A 13,616-nucleotide genomic window follows, 5' to 3' on the forward strand; every position below is an offset into this window, starting at 1 on the left:
AAATTTTACCAGACTTATGTACATACATACGCGGTAAAAGAATGACTGAGATTTAAAAAAAAACGAATATACTCACACTTTTAGTAATAAGTAAAGTAATTTCTTTTGCAAATCGAATAACAATTTGACAGTGAAACTATGAATATGATCGATCGATGATATAGTTTCTATTTAGAAATTTTAAAAGAACAGCCTTAGGCCATACCTCGATTTTGCTTTTTAACCGACTATAAAAAAGGAGAATATCGAAATCATATACCAATTCAATCAAACAATGAAAACTTTATTAGTGTAATTAAATATGTTACAGATTTGAAAAATATATGGCGACGTATTGAGAAATCAAAACAAATATATTTTTTTGTCGCTTGGGGTATTTTCAATTCTACTCTGATCCCTGCCACAGATTTTATTTCACTATACGACACAACCTTTGCCATGTTTATAAAAAAAATCTTCATTGACGAGAAACTCGATATTAAATTTATATTGACGACGCTTTTAACCGCGGCTTAGCCCGCGTAAATGAGAAAGTCTGTCCAGCGGTTTAGCTGTGAATGCGGAACAGACAGACAGAAACTTTCGCATTTATAATATTAGAATGGCGTATGGAAGTTCAAACGCACTTAATATTTTTATCAGTTTCGACTTTACTTTTGCAATTTGCAAATCTATTCATAACCACAGAATATTTGCATGTAATCATTCTGGTAACCTTCTGGATAGAAGGTTACTCTAATTAAACAAGTTGTTTGCGAATTCTGTCGAAGTTTATGTAATAGATTGACTGACGACCTTTTGTGTGACCTTGTGTTGGTGTTAGATCAAAATATGCTACTTAGAGTGGGTCACACCAGTCAATTTAGGAGTTAACTTTAACCTGCACAGAAAAACGCAAAGTATGCCATTTTGTTTAAACGTTTGCGGTGCGCAGGTTAGAGTCAACGTCAAATTGATCGGTGCAACTTTTTGCTAGCTGTTAAGTCCCACTGTTGGGCAAAAGTTTCTCCCAACTTTAATCACGCATTCCTTTTTGTTTGTCATTTCTTGTTGAATCTTAATTACCTTAGACTTTTTTAAGAATCTATACATATAAATTGGAATAAATAAATTTACAATAAATTGGAATCGATCGGAAATTGAGCGCTTTGTTTTTTATGTCTTTTCCTGCCAATTGACTGAAAGAGATCCCTATATGGGATAAGTCCGCCGTCGCCAGTACTTTTTCTATTTTTGATGTCTTGACGTTTTCTTATGCAATAAAGCTATTTCAAACAAACAAACAAACTAACCTAGTACATGTTGTATAGTGTTTTTTTTTTTGTTTTTGTGGGATGATAGCGTGCTCTCCATTTAATTTGTATACTCATTAAAATGTGCAGGAGTAAGTACTTAAATTTCTTTGAATATAACCATTTTTGTTTTTGAGTAAAAGATTTTCAACAGACATAGTACCTTTTAATTTCAAACTTAAAATATGTTTGACTCTCACCGACGCTGGCCCTTACTGTTAAAATATATTAGTATGTCTGTTCGTTACTTAAGTACAGTTACTAGACCAATGGGTACAGGGTTACCACAATTTTTTTTTTTCAGTATATTTTTTTTAGTTTTACGTATTCTTGAAGTTTTTTTGCTGATTGCTAAAACGTTTTTTTTATATTTTTATTTCGAGCTTTTTCAGTTATTTTTTAATTTGAAAGTGTTAAAACTGAAAAAATGCTTAATTAATAATTATTTCGACTATTTATCTGTTACTATTCAACAAAACAAGCACACGGATTAAGCATGATATGTACTTGTAAAATATCGGAGAAAAATGTACGATAATGATAAAAAAACTTAATTAAATATGTACAGCTGAATTTTAATTACCCACTATATTTAATCAACATTGCATGTCCCGTTTCGATAAGAATCAGCTTGATAAAACATATTTGTAAAAACCTGAGTATTATGTCATTATTTTCACAAAATGTTTGTGAAAATATTATTATTTAATTATTATTATACAAAATACAAAATAGTGCCCCTTAAAATAACACTATAAATAAATAAATAAATAATAATAAATATATTAGGACAAATCACACAGACTGAGCTGGCCCCAAAGTAAGTTCGAGACTTGTGTTATGGGATACTGTCTCAACGATACTATATTTTATAACAAATACATATATAGATAAACATCCAAGACCCGGGCCAATCAGAAAAAGATCATTTTCCATCATGACCCGACCGGGGATCGAACCCGGGACCTCTCGGTTCAGAGGCAAGCACTTTACCACTGCGCCACCGAGGTCGTCAAAACTATGAAGAACTATGTTTACATAATATGAATAAAATAATCAAGATTTTGATTGAAGGTTTAAAAGAAAATTATATATTTTATTTTAAAATAATATATTTTCTTTTAAACTTTAGCTATCAGTTTTAATTTTGCACAAAATTTCGGTCGATATTGCTATATCTAAACATGTAAGTTTAAAAAAATAATTGTTTATGCTAAGGGGAGCTACCATGTAGTCATGCGTCCACACATCTTTTTTTTACACGGTGCGTACATGATTTGCGAAAAAGAGATAGCCTATGGAACACAGCTCACAGACAGCTCTTTGAACAACTAGTAAATATTGCAAAACAAGTGATTTTAGATAAGTCATATTAATTAAGTTGATCGAAGAAATTTATTAGACTCCATAATTTTAATATTCTGTTCAGAGACAACCCTGGTTGCACCACGTTCCAACTTTTGATATATTTACAGTGGAAACCGGTTTAGTCGACAGTCAATACAATTGACACTCTCTAAACCGATAAGGGACCGATTCATTGCTGCACATCAATATATAGTATATATACCTTGATCATACATAATATTTGAATTAAATTATTATTTTTATCTCCTTTGAAACTCAGGCATATACTCAGCTCCTTTTGTGGTGATAGGTACCTATAGATCTAACACGTGGACGCTAGGAGAGTTTGATTTAAGTAGATCTCCCTATTATTATATTATTTAAGTAAATTGTAATTACAATTATCTGTATTCATTTAATCAATATTTAGTATGAAATTGCACTTACTTCGCTTATACTTAAAAGTGAGTAACATGTTTCTACACTCTTATCGAGTGTGTATGGTCAATTGGTAAGAAAAAGATTTGATTTTTATTTCTTTAAAAATCGAGAATCCTTTCGAGTTTACAAGACATAACTGCACACTAGCGCCACCATCACGTTTTTACCAAATTCTTTTGTTTGTTAGCGAAAACAAAAAAGTCCTTTTTCCAAATGATTCTACACTAGACAAAGGAATTTATTGCGAAGTATTACAGTTTTCCATTACACAATGTAGTCACAGTTTACTATGAAGATTTTGGTGGCCACCGTTTTCGGTTTAGTAGACTGTGACTTCAAATTGTAAAAATGCGATGGTGGCAGTTATGTATCACCTTAAGGAAAGAAGTCTCGCAGGTTATAACATGGCCGATATAATAAACTTTTTTCATGGTGACACTAGCTAATCATGCTTCGATAATCGAGGCTTAAGTATCATTTTGACACTCTTTCTATACGATTACGAAGTCTGGACAAGATGCCACAAGATTGTGCCATTTCCACCGCCACTTTGTATTCCATACACGTTAACAAATAAACAATCTGTATATAGCTTTTCTATTGTTTGAATTTATGTATTATGAAAGTGTTAGTACTTTTACAACCGCGAGCTCACGATTTAGTTGTGAAAGGCGTATCGCGGATTCATCCGCGTGTATTTATTGAAATAGTGAAGAGATGAGAAATTTTCATTCATATTATTTAGCATTTTATTTTTATTCATAGTCGTATTCCTCATGGCTGAGTCATAGTCATTATTACGTGAAATGAAACACCCAACAACACTCTTGGCACTATTAATGGAGTGGTTTGCCATTGCCTTCACTATTTCACACACAAGTTGATAATCAACCAGTGTGCAGGTTTCCTCACGATGTTTTCCTTCACTGGAAGCAAGTGGTGATCGATGAAAACTACTATACGTTAGTCTCATTTGTGTATAAACTTTTCGATCCACAGGCGGGCGTCTTAACTATTACACCAACACCACTTCAACAGATTATAAAAGCTCATTTGGATTGGTGGCATAATTATAATTACTGAATATCAAATTACACTCTTCATGAGGAAATGAAACAGAAATATAACTATAATAACATGAACAATAAGTTAGTAGACTTAGGAGTCTACTAATTTATTCAGTAGTCCGGTAACTGTTTTTTTTTAAAACGTCCCGAACATTGGACAATGTCCGGCCCAAGGAACGTAAAGTATGCTTCCAGTTTTGATAATTTGTTAGATTTTACTTTCATACAAAATGAATTTTTCATTACAAAGAATTAATTAAAAATTAAAAATTGTAATAATTCTTTGTAATTTGCATCATTGTACGTTGCATATATATTGTTGCCGTAATTCACATTGTATTAAACCTGAACAGTGAACGTGGTAAAAGACCGGACATTTTCTTTTTCTCCGGTTTCATGCCGACTTTTTTCCAACAAAAGTAACGACGCATCGATCAAACTGGGGACTTCGATTAAATCACATTTTGGGAGGTATAATGATAATAAATTATGTTTATATTCAAATTTAATGAAATATAAACTTGGGAAGTATGGTTATTTGTATTTTTTTATTTTTTTAATATTTTTTTCTTATCAAGTGACAAATTAAAAAATATGTTATACCGGAATTGTTATGATATGGTTTGGTTTTGGTTTTATGGTTTAAAATGGGAGAAGAAAAATAGTTCAAGAAGTTCTGCTATGTCATGTCTCTCTTTCATCTGAGCATTTTCTCGGTTGCTCTCGCAGCCGTTGATTGGCGGAGCCCAGGTTATAAGAATATTATCTCCTTGTTTCATCGTCAAGGATTTTATCATTCTTGACGAACGACAATGAGTAAAAATATCCATCCTTTAAAGTAACAATTATCTAATTATTTGAACATTGAAAAGTTTCTGTCTATTAACTAGAGTATTTGGAACAATTATTTTCAATCAACGTGCATCCGTTAAATGGCTTAGATTAGGGATGTCCATAACAAGAATATTTTATAATCACTAACATGATATAATATTTATGTACGTCAGTACAGCCATTTTATAGTACAGCAATTTCGGAGCAATTGTCGTATTTTTTTAAAATCTAAACCAGACAACAGTAAAATCAATCACTCGTTATTAGTAATTTCAATAAATTAATATATATATACGAAGACACTAAGTATAGACAGTTATTTAAAATTTCAAACATGAACTATTAATATTAATATAAGTACATAATTGTTAGACTTTCCATCTTTTATCAAGGATAACTAGTTTAGGCATACTTAGACAAATTAAAATTTGTCCATGTCTTTGCATTCCAAAAAGGATTTTTCTGTGTTGCCAACCCTATTTCACCAGTTAATAGTTTAACAACTGACGTCATCCAAAACAATCGCTTTTCGCGTTAACTTATCTGTCCAAATTGTAGTTTTACTATCCGGAATCGATTTTAAACTGTCAAATAATTAGTTTAAATATTCATATCCTAACCAGTCTAAAAGATTTATCTTAGGCGCCGAGGTATTTGTTTAAGCTATATTATTTACCCAAGTATACGAGTACACAGGGTTCTCATATCTTTTTATTAAAATATACATACTTAGATACACTTTAAAATTTACTTTGTTTCTTTTGGCGTTTCGTCGTAAAAAAAGTCTGTATTTTTGAGAATAAAATGTGCTGTGATCAATACTATTAGCGCGCAGTTTTAGAAATTTTCGAAAAAGTCCTTCAACAAACAGTGTGTTTGACAACAAAAAAATGTTTTTCAAAAATCAGCAAAATTCGCAAGATTTTTCTTTGGAAAATTTCCGAGACCATTGAAAATTTCTATGGAATCTCTCCGGAAACTAGCCGGAAAAACACCGGAAAATCATGAACGAATCAGGAAAGCCAATGTCCCAGCAATGGGGACATTAAAAATGGCTGACGATATAATTATAACAAGAAAATTCTTTACATATCTCAGTCAAGATGGCGTTATCAAAAACAATGGTGAAGAATGTCTGTCATCATCTATTGTGTTGTTACACAAACAACCAGACGCACGAACAATTGAGAAAAGGAGTTTATAAAGACAAAAACAAATATTTCTTTTTATTTGTAATTTGTTTCTTACATTACTTAATACCCGCTGAGGTGAGGCAATTTGAGGCTGAAAGAAATATGGATTAATGAACAAATACACAATTTTTCGTGTCCTATTTGTGCCACATGGCACGAATAGGATTCGAACCTGGGACCTTTCGATCCATAGGCGGGCGTCTTAACCCTTACACAACCACCAGTTCTAGGTTGGATACATTAAAAGAAAAACGTCGCGGGAAAAATCGGGTTCCGTGATAAAATTTAGTTAACTTTCCAACAATGTTAATTACTAAACTACGCAAAAATACCATTTCGGTCACGGACCGAAAACTGACAAAGGGCTAGACTTTTTTATAATGTTTACATTCCATTTAATTTAAGTTAAATAATCATATAATGTGTCTTTATACAACAGTAAATAACGCTGTAAATGTCTACTGAGGAGCCTGTCGCCCACAGCACAGGGGAACAGGTTTTTTTGTTTGATTTATTTTGATTTTGATCGATCCCCGGTCGGGTCATGATGGAAAATGATCTTTTTATGATTGATCCAGGTCTTGGATGTTTATCTATATATGTATTTGATATAAAATATACTATCGTTGAGTCAGTATCCCATAAGTCTCGAACTTACTTTGGGGCTAGCTCAATCTGTGTGATTTGTCCTAATAAATTTATTTATTTATTTGATTTTCAGATCAAGTCGCGACCCACATTGCACAAAATATTGATCGTTTAAGGCCTCCTTAAAATGGATAATTTTGAAAAAGTCCATTTTCGGACCATTTCTTGTCAAAAACAGCGCCTGGTGTCTGCATTCGTCAAGCCTGTAATTGGTGACAGACAGCCACACAATCGTATTAAGGCGAAGTGGATGACTATATTAAACCATAATTAATACAGAAAATAAGTTCAAAGTAGAAACAGTTTGCTTATATTGTTATGGGTTCCGTATATTTAAGTTAAAGTATAACAAACGTGGCCCTTGAGTTTCGTAACTTAACGTAACTTGGCTCTGTCTACCCCGGAAAGAATATATTTTTTAACCTTTAGATGACGTGTTCCACTGCTGGGCAAAAGTCTACCGCCTATCCTTCCGTCTATCTTAATCAAACATAACCAAATTTTTGGTAGAATACAAATACGAATATTAGCAAATAGTTGCTTTTGTTAATATAAGAAATATGAGTTTTTATGTAAAAGGGACGTTGACGGAAGGGAAAATGACGTTTTTATTAATAAGGGGGTTAGTGTTTAAACTGGAATGGTAAATGGGCAAGCAATTAACCTAGACAAGAAAAGCCAATTTAATAAAATATTTGTGTGTCAGTATACAGTTGGTCAGCAAGCTTAACACCGATTGAATATTGACCTACGTTTAGGGCAAAGTCGTAACTTAACATTAAGTTATGTATTTTAAGGAAAGTCTGCTTGTAACATGTTCATTGTATTATTTTTTAATTACCAATTGTTGTTTGCATATACATATGAAAGTTTTCAATGAGTATATAACGATAAAATGTGAAGAATGATTCTTTTTCACTGAATCACACAAGATTGTAAAGTGTCGTGTGATCCCCCGCCCTAGAATAGTACCACTTCAAATGAAAACTCTGGATGTCGTACGATACGACTAACGTTTTGTGTATACAAAACGGGTAAACGGCGACCGGTTGTAAAAGCATAGCCAAATCTTCAGAATGTAATTGACTTTATACGTAAACCATGGGCTTCGTAGCGTCACAGCCCAGTATATAACCGGGAACACGCGGGGATGATAGAGAGGCATACAAGATTGCATCGTAAAAGGAAAATTGTTAGACACAAAAATTTATTATTTATTTTTTACGAAACTCTAAAAACCTGCTTTAATGGTTCAGGGGGATTATTTTTTAATTGTAAATTCGCAATGGTTACGAGCTTAAGAGGATAGTCATTTCGATTTAACGTCAGATTTGTAAATGTCTCTTTAATTTTATATTCTAGATCGTATCATATTTTTGTATTATTGTAATTGGATTCCTTTGTTTATTACTTTTTTAGTATTTTTTTTTAAATTCCACCGCTTGTTGTAAGTAGAATGTATGTATAATAAAATCAAATTTTTAAATTTTTGTATTTTTTTTTCAGATAAACGTCACACATGAGAAGTTTTAATGGTATGTGGTAAATTTGAAGTATTTATTTTAATTGCCTACTTGTCATAATTAAAGGTGTTCAAATACATAATTATATGAAGTTTTTGCTAATTCATTTTATTTATATATTATTTTGTTTGTAATAAGTTTATTGCGCGAAACGTGTGTGTTTCATTCCACGTAATGACCTAAATATGAGGAAATAAGACTATGAAGAGGTAACACTTGGCCTTAACAAATTAATTATGGGGCGTTATGGTTTTAGAAATTCTAAAGTTGGGTTAAGTCACCGCTCTTTCGATTAGAGATGCCACGAACTTTCCTTGTAATGGAATGACAATTTAATTAAACAGATAAGTACAATGAAAAAAAAAAGAATGGATACTGGCCACTTTATAAGAAAAAAAAAAGATTTTTTAGCATTTTTAAAAGTTCATAGGTTAGATTGTTTCTTTTTGATTTTTGTGCTAAATTAATTGTAACTAAAGTAACGTTATTATTAAACATTTGTTTCAGTTATTTTTTTGAACTACAATAATCTCGTTATTTTCAAAGTTTATTTATAAAAAAATTTAGTTGTTTCGGACAAAATGGCAATACAGAAAATTAAAACCAACCAAAACACGCGTCAATCTTTTTTTTTTGTTGAAACCTTAATTAAGTTCGAAAACTTTCAAACTTCAGACCACACACTAACGTTTAACTTTTTAATATTTCTTAAATCATTTTCACTTCAGTTAATTTCATTCTTATTTGTATTATTACAGAGTTCAATTTGAGTTTTAAACTTTTTGTTTTTGTAATTTATAAAAGGGTATACATCAAATTAAGGACTATTTAAAGAAGTGACTACGCATTATTTCTCTTAATAGAGTTTTATAGACACATTTTAAAAGTTGAGTAATCACAATTTTTTGCCTTATAATCATAGACAATACAAGGTATTTTCACCTCTAGTTGGTTAGAAAAAGAAGTAGATTAGTTTGAATTCATGAACAGCCATAGAGTTTGGATTCGAATGCCATTTGAATATGTCGTCCTTGGGTGGTCCATTCGGCAGCCAAAAGTCCGAATTATACGAAAAAAATAAGTTTGATGACTACACGATGTATTGTTTTTTATTTTAATGTCTTTTTAAATGACAGCTCAGTGCTTGTGATTTGGTTGGTGTTGTAAGGATTTTTTGGGATTATGGCTTATTATGGTTTTTTTTTTTTTACTTTTTTTAGCATTACTGCAAGGCATGATAGATATTTATGTATACAGTTACTTCTCATAGTAAAGTTGTTTTAGAAAAAAATTGAGTAATCATTTGATCAAATTAAATTACTTTTTTATTTTATAACGTGTTTGTTTTTCTTAAAATTTATTAATTAGCAATTTGTCTTAGTGTAAAAAAAAATGTATAATTATTGTTTAGTAGTTTTTTCCAGCGGCTTCATGATTTGCCACAGGAGCAACTATTCTTCCGGGATGAACGGTATCCTTCTCCGTACTTCATACTATATGTATGCAAAATTTCAAGAAGATTGGTTGAGTAGATAGAGCGAGAAGAGGTAATAAACATACAAAAAACCAACAAAGAAGCTTACTTTCACATTTAAAATATTAGTTAGTATTTATCCTAACTAATATTATAAATATACCATTATTATAAAGAGGTAAGCGTTTGTGAGTTTGTGACTTTGTGAGTTTGATGTTTGAGGCGGGTAATCTCCGAAAATATCGAACCGGTTTAAAAAATTATGTCACCATTAGAAAGGTACATTATCTAAGATTGCTATAGGCTATATTTTATCTCAAAACTCCCACGGGAGCGAAGCCCCGGGCAACATCTAGTGCGATTATAAATGTATTTTTTTACTATTTCGTCCCACGGCTAAGCAAAGCTTTTCGAGTTGAATAATAAAAGTTTAAATACAATATAAAATTATTTCAACATAGCAATTAAAAACAAAACAAAACTTGCAGCTAATCTCACTTTATTGAAAAGTTCACATTTCTTTTACGAAATTTATAAGTTTACTTTGAACTCTTTTTAAACATAACGTCAATTTTTTTAAATAACCCGAAAAAAGATGTAAATATATAGTAACCTGGAATTCAGACTGTTTACCACCGCTTAACCTAGATAACCGCGGTATTTAACTGGATGTTATTGTGTAAACAAACGTCTTTCGAACCAAATATATTTCGTAGAATGTAAATAATGTTGATTGATTTATATAGCAAAGTCTTTCTGAGAATGTTTAAACCAATTTCTTTACGACCAGTGAACAAATAAAAAATTATACATAAATTTATATTTAAAAAATGGTAAGCCCTTCTGGCATAATAGGGACCAACACTGTTTGAATGAGTTTCTTTCGGCATTTCTTCTCAGCAGTGGTCGTTCCGAAATGCTAGTAGTTTGTAGCTTTGGTAAACATCATTTAATTTAGAATATGACGTGAAAAAGTGCCTGTGAAGGCCTAATTTCTGAATAAATGATTTGATTTTGATTTTGATTTTGCACTTTAAGTTAACGAACTGAAAATAACAAGAGTTTATTATTTGTATATATATTTTTTTATTTACCAAACTTAATATACATAGCTAGCTAGCTTTTGTTTGTGACCTCGCCCATGATTTGGCCTAGAAACAGAAAGTTCTATCTTCTTCTTCATACATGTAAGTCTTGTATATTATGTATTATCTTCGCTTCTGTGGGAATTTTGGGATAAAAACTATCGTATGTGTTGTGCCAGGTTATATTCTACCCGTCTAGCAAATTTCACAACAATCCGTCAAACATACACGTATGTATTAAGTATCACATTTATAATATTAGTTAGGATACAAAAACATTGTTGATAAAAAAACGGACTAATCGCGAAAGCAAATTCATTATCATCAAGGGAAATAATATTTATTTAAAAACAATATTGTTTCACAATCTAACTATATGATTATCCGTTCTAACTATAATAAATTCCCAGTTAATGAGGCTATTAGTATGACCACAAAGTTATTGTGTTGATTAGGCTCAAGAATGTAATAATCTTATGATCAAAGATTATAAGAGCTACTAATTGCCCGTTTAGAGCAAGCCATTCATTAAATGTTTGTTTGATTTTACGTGCCAAAAATGGAGTTTAATGATTTTATTTATGTCTATGTGAGACTAAGAATGTGTTTATGTATTTTTAAATGCAATAGTTAATTACGTGTAATAATTGTTACTACTTAATGGTGTTTATATGCTAGTAACAAGGACTTTAAGAACGGGGGGGCTACCATGAAACATAAAGCACGTGGCTTCTTGGCTTTTTTCACACGAAGCATACACGATTTGGGAAAAAAGAGATATCACGTGGAAATTAAATAAATAGGTAAATATAGACAAGTGTCACAAATTGAGTTAGCCCCAAAGGAAGTTCGAGACTTGTGTTATGGGATACGAACTGAACGAAATTATATATTTTATAACATTTACATAATATAGATGAACTTCCAAGACTCAGGTATTATAAAAATATAATTTTCTATATTCTTGTCTTGACCTTTAATATTATATAAACATTCAGGCATGGTGACAACGACGAAAACGATTGAGAAGCAGACATACTGTTACCAGTGATTATTTTGTCATACACGAGTTTACATTTAATCGAGTTTAGTTTTATCTAAATAAAGCTAAAAATATACATATATTTAGCAATGGTTCTATATATACGTTTTCTTATCTCACAAAAAATAAATTCAAGTGTAGTGTACAGTATAACAGCTTACACGAATTCATTGCAATATCGCTTCTATTATCAATATATAAAGGTCCACGCAGCCATGCAGTTTACTGTACCTAACACCCCATTGTAACATCAGCGCTCAGAAAGTCAGGAGTTAAAAACGTCAAAACAGCTATAAACAATTTGGACCAATTGTTTACCAATGAATGGCCCGCTTTATTCCCTCGTTTCATGGTCGACATGGGTGGTTCAGCTATTTTAAAACTGTGTGAATGATTGGTTAACGTTAACTATTAAACTACTGAAGTAAAAGTGAGTTTTAACTGTCTCTCTCTCTCATCTGCGCGTGTGATGCATTCGGGGTTGTGATGCCGCGAAGCCCGGGAATAATGTGAATAATCTGAAAATTTTCAAGATACTAATTTTCTTGTAAGAATGGGTTAATTTCACGAGCGTTGTGAACTCCGCCGCGGGCTCTCATAAGTGTTTATTAAATTGTACCATACACAGTAATCAATTTAATTATCCTATTTTATAAATAAGTAAAGTACTGGTACAATGTTAATTTAATTGAACATTAAAAAAAAAAAAAATGTCGGACACGATTGAAATGTTACACGCCGCGTTCAAACGCTTGTGAAAATCACCCGAATACGTTTATTAAAATAAATATTTCCAACGCAGTCTATATATAAGTCAGTTTTCTAGCCCTGGTCCAAATAAAAATAGCCGCCGACCTGTCTGGCTTGTGTTCGTTACTAGTAAAGTTTAGACGACCTCGGTGGCGCAGTGGTAAAGTGCTTGCCACTGAACCGAGAGGTCTCGGGTTCGATCCCCGGTCGGGTCATGATGGAAAATGATCTTTTTCTGATTGGCCCGGATCTTGGATGTTTATATATATATGTATATGTTATAAAATATAGTATCGTCGAGTTAGTATCCCATAACACAAGTATAGAACTTACTTTGGGTCTAGCTCAATCTGTGTGATTTGTCCTAATATATTTAATATTTAGTTTACTAAATAACAGCTTACTAAATTCAGCTGTTTAAGCTGATAAATAAAAACCGGTTGTTCTGTTTTCAGATGACATCTCTTTCTCTCACCTGAGCGTTTTCTCTGTTGTTTCCTCAGCCGTTGAGTGCCGGAACCCTGGCTCAGCTTTCCTACGTTTTCGTTCCTACTCGTTAGTTTCGAATGTGTAGAATATTCATGTTCGGAATTGTTATATTTTATTTTACACACGTTCATTTGTTAGACAAACAACAATTTTTGAACGACTGAAACATATCTAAGAACCACCGCATAAAATATAGCTATCAAATAAAAAAAAATCGCATCCAAATCGGTTCATCCGTTGATGAGCTACGGTGACACGTACACAGATAGACACAGTTAGCGGTCATACTTATAACACCGCATTTTTTGCGTCGGGGGTTAAAAAACAATATCAAATTAGTGTCGTTAACTATCAAGCAAAATATACTAGACGGATTTTTATGAAATTTAGTACACGGGTAGAATATAACCCAGACTAACACATAGGATACT

At 31.9% G+C, this 13,616-nt stretch overlaps 1 protein-coding gene across 1 annotated transcript in view; it reads left to right on the forward strand.

Moving 5' to 3' along the window:
- Positions 1-13,616, forward strand: part of LOC128680763 (facilitated trehalose transporter Tret1-like) — an 80,004-nt gene that overhangs the window by 8,267 nt on the left and 58,121 nt on the right. Inside the window, exon 2 of the mRNA XM_053764145.2 lies at positions 8,329-8,357. The gene's annotated coding sequence lies outside the window, so the exon portion shown is untranslated. The remainder of the gene's footprint in view (positions 1-8,328; positions 8,358-13,616) is intronic.

The sequence above is a fragment of the Plodia interpunctella genome, chromosome 25 (genome assembly GCF_027563975.2).
Source record: "Plodia interpunctella isolate USDA-ARS_2022_Savannah chromosome 25, ilPloInte3.2, whole genome shotgun sequence".
NCBI classification, from domain to species: Eukaryota; Metazoa; Arthropoda; class Insecta; order Lepidoptera; family Pyralidae; genus Plodia; species Plodia interpunctella.